The following is a 7,504-nucleotide window of genomic DNA, read 5'->3' on the forward strand; positions in this document are numbered from 1 at the left end:
TACGCCTTACGGTTTTACTCATAAAACGCTGATGGTATCCCTTACGGTTTTACTCATAAAAACGCTGATGGTACCCCTTACGGTTTTACTCATAAAACGCTGAAGGTACCCCTTATGGTTCTACTCATAAAAACGCTGATGGTACCCCTTACGGTTTTACTCATAAAACGCTGATGGTACCCCTTATGGTTCTACTCATAAAAACGCTGATGGTACCCCTTACGGTTTTACTCATAAAACGCTGATGGTACCCCTTATGGTTTCACTCATAAAACGCTGATGGTACCCCTTACGGTTTTACTCATAAAACGCTGATGGTATCCCTTATGGTTTTACTCATAAAAACGCTGATGGTACCCCTTACGGTTTTACTCATAAAAACGCTGATGGTATCCCTTATGGTTTTACTCATAAAACGCTGATGGTACCCCTTACGGTTTTACTCATAAAAACGCTGATGGTACCCCTTATGGTTCTACTCATAAAAACGCTGATGGTACCCCTTACGGTTTTACTCATAAAACGCTGATGGTACCCCTTATGGTTTTACTCATAAAACGCTGATGGTACCCCTTACGGTTTTACTCATAAAACGCTGATGGTACCCCTTATGGTTTTACTCATAAAACGCTGATGGTACCCCTTATGGTTCTACTCATAAAAACGCTGATGGTACCCCTTACGGTTTTACTCATAAAACGCTGATGGTACCCCTTATGGTTTTACTCATAAAACGCTGATGGTACCCCTTATGGTTTTACTCATAAAACGCTGATGGTACGCCTTACGGTTTTACTCATAAAACGCTGATGGTACCCCTTATGGTTTTACTCATAAAACGCTGATGGTACCCCTTATGGTTTTACTCATAAAAACGCTGATGGTACCCCTTATGGTTGTACTCATAAAAACGCAGATGGTTCCCCTTATGGTTTTACTCATAAAAACGCTGATGGTACCCCTTACGGTTCTACTCATAAAAACGCTGATGGTACCCCTTACAGTTTTACTCATAAAAATGCAGATGGTTCCCCTTATGGTTTTACTCATAAAAACGCTGATGGTACCCCTTATGGTTATTCTCATAAAAACGCTGATGGTACCCCTTACGGTTCTACTCATAAAAACGCTGATGGTACCCCTTACGGTTCTACTCATAAAAACGCTGATGGTACCCCTTACGGTTTTACTCATAAAACGCTGATGGTACCCCTTATGGTTTTACTCATAAAAACGCTGATGGTACTCCTTATGGTTTTACTCATAAAAACGCTGATGGTACCCCTTATGGTTTTACTCATAAAACGCTGATGGTACCCCTTATGGTTTTACTCATAGAAACGCTGATGGTACTCCTTATGGTTTTACTCATAAAAACGCTGATGGTACCCCTTATGGTTTTACTCATAAAAACGCTGATGGTACCCCTTACGGTTTTATTCATAAAAACGCTGATGGTACCCCTTATGGTTTTACTCATAAAAACGCTGATGGTACCCCTTATGATTTTACTTATAAAAACGCTGATGGTACCCCTTATGGTTTTACTCATAAAAACGCTTTACTCATAAAAACGCTGATGGTACCCCTTATGGTTTTACTCATAAAAACGCTTTACTCATAAAAACGCTGATGGTACCCCTTATTGTTTTGCTCATAAAACGCTGATGGTACCCCTTAGGGTTTTACTCATAAAAACGCTGATGGTACCCCTTATGGTTTTACTCATAAAAACGCTGATGGTACCCCTTATGGTTTTACTCATAAAAACGCTGATAGTACCCCTTATGGTTTTACTCATAAAAACGCTGATGGTACCCCTTATGGTTTTACTCATAAAAACGCTGATAGTACCCCTTATGGTTTTACTCATAAAACGCTGATGGTACCCCTTATGGTTTTACTCATAAAAACGCTGATGGTACCCCTTACGGTTTTACTCATAAAAACGCTGATGGTACCCCTTACGGTTTTACTCATAAAACGCTGATAGTACCCCTTACGGTTTTACTCATAAAAACGCTGATGGTACCCCTTACGATTTACTCATAAAACGCTGATGGTACCCCTTACGGTTTTACTCATAAAACGCTGATGGTACCCCTTATGGTTTTACTCATAAAAACGCTGATGGTACTCCTTATGGTTTTACTCATAAAAACGCTGATGGTACCCCTTATGGTTTTACTCATAAAACGCTGATGGTACCCCTTATGGTTTTACTCATAGAAACGCTGATGGTACTCCTTATGGTTTTACTCATAAAAACGCTGATGGTACCCCTTATGGTTTTACTCATAAAAACGCTGATGGTACCCCTTACGGTTTTATTCATAAAAACGCTGATGGTACCCCTTATGGTTTTACTCATAAAAACGCTGATGGTACCCCTTATGATTTTACTTATAAAAACGCTGATGGTACCCCTTATGGTTTTACTCATAAAAACGCTTTACTCATAAAAACGCTGATGGTACCCCTTATGGTTTTACTCATAAAAACGCTTTACTCATAAAAACGCTGATGGTACCCCTTATTGTTTTGCTCATAAAACGCTGATGGTACCCCTTAGGGTTTTACTCATAAAAACGCTGATGGTACCCCTTATGGTTTTACTCATAAAAACGCTGATGGTACCCCTTATGGTTTTACTCATAAAAACGCTGATAGTACCCCTTATGGTTTTACTCATAAAAACGCTGATGGTACCCCTTATGGTTTTACTCATAAAAACGCTGATAGTACCCCTTATGGTTTTACTCATAAAACGCTGATGGTACCCCTTATGGTTTTACTCATAAAAACGCTGATGGTACCCCTTACGGTTTTACTCATAAAAACGCTGATGGTACCCCTTACGGTTTTACTCATAAAAACGCTGATGGTACCCCTTACGGTTTTACTCATAAAACGCTGATGGTACCCCTTACGGTTTTACTCATAAAACGCTGATGGTACCCCTTACGGTTTTACTCATAAAAACGCTGATGGTACCCCTTACGGTTTTACTCATAAAAACGCTGATGGTACCCCTTATGGTTTTACTCATAAAACGCTGATGGTTTTACTCATAAAAACGCTGATGGTACCCCTTATGGTTTTACTCATAAAAACGCTGATGTTACCGCTTCCGGTTTTAATCATAAAACGCCAATGGTATCCTTTACGGTTTTATTCATAAAACACTGACTGTACCCCTTACGGTTTTACTCATAAAACGCTGATGGTACCCCTTATGGTTTTACTCATAAAACGCTGACGGTACGCCTTACGGTTTTACTCATAAAACGCTGATGGTATCCCTTATGGTTTTACTCATAAAACGCTGATGGTACGCCTTACGGTTTTACTCATAAAACGCTGATGGTACCCCTTACGGTTTTACTCATAAAAACGCTCATGGTACCCCTTACGGTTCTACTCATAAATACGCTGATGGTACCCCTTATGGTTTTACTCATAAAACGCTGATGGTACCCCTTATTGTTTTACTCATAAAACGCTGATGGTACCCCTTATTGTTTTACTCATAAAACGCTGATGGTACCCCTTAGGGTTTTACTCATAAAAACGCTGATGGTACCCCTTACGGTTTTACTCATAAAACGCTGATGGTACCCCTTATGGTTTTACTCATAAAAACGCTGATGGTACCCCTTACGGTTTTACTCATAAAAACGCTGATGGTACCCCTTACGGTTTTACTCATAAAACGCTGATGGTACCCCTTACGGTTTTACTCATAAAAACGCTGATGGTACCCCTTACGGTTTTACTCATAAAACGCTGATGGTACCCCTTACGGTTTTAATCATAAAACGCTGATGGTACCCCTTATGGTTTTACTCATAAAACGCTGATGGAACCTGTAACGGGGTTCTTCGATGGGAAGGAAGGAGGCAGGAACCGGCAAAAATTCAACAAACTTTAATTAAATAAATAAACAAAATGTAAGTAAACCGCGGGCAGCCCCTCACGGACGACTGCCTGCACACACACACACACACACACACAACAAAACGTAAAAAAAAAACATAATATAAAATCCAGTCCTGGTCCTCGCTCGTCTTCCGCTGTCTTCGCTCCTCCTTTTATTTTCTCATCACTCGGGCCGCGAGACGAGTCCGGTGTGACACACAGCTGGCACCCATTATCACTCGTCACCGGCCCGCTCTCACGGTCCCTCGCCCCGCTTCTTGCCACAGCACCCATTATGGGTCTACTCATAAAAACGCTGATGGTACCCCTTATGGTTTTACTCATAAAACGCTGATGGTACCCCTTATGGTTTTACTCATAAAAACACTGATGGTACCCCTCAAGCTAGGAACACACCAAGCCGACGCCGATCAACTAGTGGCGACGAAAGCAAACTGCTGAGTCGGCTCACGTTGCCTCACGTCGGCAGCGTCTTGGGTCCAAAGCGGTCCAAAGTTGCCCTGACACACCAAGCCGACGCTCGACATCAGACGGCCAATAGCGCGTCCGTTCTGCGCCTGCGTTAGAGGAAGTACCTTTCCGTCCCAGCTGGTGGCAGTAGTCTGTTTTCGTTATTCGAAGCGGGAAACCGGAAGAGCTGCCTATAAAGATATCAGCTGTCGTTTTCGTTCCCCACACAGACGGATTCGTGCATTTCAGAACGTTGCAAATGGCATTGCCGTTGTCAGCCCTTGGTCTTTCACTTGTGGAAGAGGAAAGGTAGAAGCGGACGCGAAAAATACGAGGAACGCTCACTAAATGGGTGAAACCATGGATACCCGAAGTCGAAATGTGAAACCATAGATTATTACACTTGTTCACCTATCAATGAACAATAACAGGGCATAGCTCAAACAATACCCTGCAAATTGGCTCATTCAGATGCATTGTGGAAGTTAATGTGACACAATCTGAACAATGGCCCAAGGGATTATTAAAATAAATATATATGTATGACGAATTCTGTCTGATTTACAGTAAATTATGTTTGTGACAATGCTTGGTGCTAGTTCAATGAATTATGACAATTTGTATATATTTTTTTCATTGGAAACATGCCTATGGTGACATTTCTTCAAAATGATATCATGCTGCTTCTTGCACATCACATAACAGCAGTTTGGAAATGAAATCTCCAGTGGCACAGAAATGTTAATGAAAATAATGTAACACTAAACCATACACTGAACTTAACTGACAGTAACCATGCTAACTATTAATTTACAGATATTGCACTTTGATAACATTGTATTGTGGAAGTAACACATAATGAAAATATGTCTATTAATTGAAAATCTATTTATTCTTAAATTAAAACATCAATAAAGATGTGTTTATTTACTCTGCTAGTTAGATGTCAAATAGCAAAATAAGGGTTAGAATTCTGCATCATCTTGTGTTTTGTGATCCTTTTTTACATAAAGAACTGTGAATGCAAGTACCCAAAGTCAAAGTTTTTTATTTTCCAATGTTCAGTACAATGGGCACAAATAGCTATATAGAGAATAGCTATAAAAGTAGCTATATAGGTAGATTCAGCCAAGGGTGTGCTGGGCCGTAGCTCAGCCGTAATGAAGCTGGGCTCACGGGTGCCAATCCAGGTGTCACTGTTGGTACCATCTGAGGGCAAACAGGATTCACTTTCAGACAAAGGTTCCTTAAAGACACAATCAAAATGTGAACAATGTGATACAATAGATTCTTACACTTGTTCACCAATAACCCATAACAATAACAGGGCATAGCTAAAACAATACCCTGCAAATTGGCTAAATGGATCTATTCAGATGCACATTGTGGAAGTTGATTTGTTGAATTACTTGTAAATAGACCCATCTGAACATTCATTGGCCACTTTACCAAAAGCAGAATGTTCATTTGTTCAAATGGAAAGAAAAAATAAATAAAATAATTATATACACACACACATATATATATATATATATATATATATATATATATATATATATGTGTGTGTGTGTGTGTGTGTGTGTGTGTGTACCCTGATAGTTAGATTTCTTGTAACATGTACTGGGTTCGCAATGAATCCCACCGCTTCTTGAGCTCTTTCTCTGAGGAGGGACAAAAAAAAAAAAAAAAAAACATTACGCTGAGTTATGTCAATTTCATGGCTATTGTAATGTTCATTTTTGTTCTACTTTTAACTGGATGTATTCTGGATGACAGCATTTTTTTTACAGTCGCTAGAACACATTTCTCAATACATTTAGGTCACTTTTGCAAAACTTTCCACACAGCTAGTACAACCGAAATATATGAGGGCTAAACTGTGGATTTATCATTGCTTTTGGACATAAAGACATGCATTAAGTGTTTTGATATCTTTAGTGCATTTTGAATGTGAAACTAACTGCTGTGCAAAGATGAAAGTTGCACACAACAATCTAACATGCAGTTTTTTTTTAAAATATGGACTACTGAAGAAGAAAAAACTATTGCAAAAAAGGAAATCTTACCTGACATGACAACTTTATTTGCGATCTCACGCCACAGTTCTGCTTTCGCCACACAGTTGACATAACGTTAACATTTTTCTGTAATGTCATACAAAGCCGGCCTTTCCTGGATCATGCTGATCAATTCGTCCTCACTTGCCTCGGTCCACACAGCCATATCTTTTAACAATATTCACGTGTATTGGAATGAGGAAAATAAACAAATGAGACAGGCGCTCTGTGTGTTCCCTCTTGACTCCGTCGTTTACTTGCGTCGTCACTTCCGTTTTTATTTTCTCGTGCTCTGCTGGTTCGCTAGCTGAACAGCCAATCAGAACGATCATATGTCCCGACTGCCCGACATGCGGCGACGCCGATTTAACATGTCGAATCGGCTGAAAAACAGCCGACGAGGACCAACGCCAGCCGACGATGTGAAACCATGTGGAACACACCGAGGAAACTTAGTTGGCCGACGCACAAAAACTGCCCGACGGCCGATCGTCGGCTTGGTGTGTTCCGGCCTTTATGGTTGTACTCATAAAAACGCTGATGGTACCCCTTACGGTTTTACTCATAAAAACGCTGATGGTACCCCTTATGGTTTTACTCATAAAAACGCTGATGGTACCCCTTACGGTTCTACTCATAAAAACGCTGATGGTACCCCTTACGGTTCTACTCATAAAAACACTGATGGTACCCCTTATGGTTGTACTCATAAAAACGCTGATGGTACCCCTTATGGTTTTACTCATAAAAACGCTGATGGTACCCCTTACGGTTTTACTCATAAAAACGCTGATGGTTCCCCTTATGGTTTTACTCATAAAAACGCTGATGGTGCCCCTTACGGTTTTACTCATAAAAACGCTGATGGTACCCCTTATGGTTTTAAACATAAAAACGCTGATGGTACCCCTTACGGTTTTACTCATAAAAACGCTGATGGTTTTACTCATAAAAACGCTGATGGTACCCCTTATGGTTTTACTCATAAAAACGCTGATGGTACCCCTTATGGTTTTACTCATAAAAACGCTGATGGTACCCCTTATGGTTTTACTCAT

General features: G+C 40.3%; 1 long non-coding RNA gene across 1 annotated transcript; it reads right to left on the bottom strand.

Annotated features, from left to right (window-relative positions):
• Positions 1–4,331: 4,331 nt before the first annotated feature.
• Positions 4,332–6,725, bottom strand: LOC137043562 (uncharacterized). The gene is made up of 3 exons (XR_010898517.1): positions 6,456–6,725; positions 5,981–6,050; positions 4,332–5,598 (listed from the first exon to the last, which is right to left on the bottom strand). It is a non-coding gene; the product is annotated as an uncharacterized lncRNA (long non-coding RNA).
• Positions 6,726–7,504: the final 779 nt, after the last annotated feature.

The sequence above is a fragment of the Pseudorasbora parva genome, chromosome 16 (assembly GCF_024679245.1).
Source record: "Pseudorasbora parva isolate DD20220531a chromosome 16, ASM2467924v1, whole genome shotgun sequence".
NCBI lineage: Eukaryota > Metazoa > Chordata > Actinopteri > Cypriniformes > Gobionidae > Pseudorasbora > Pseudorasbora parva.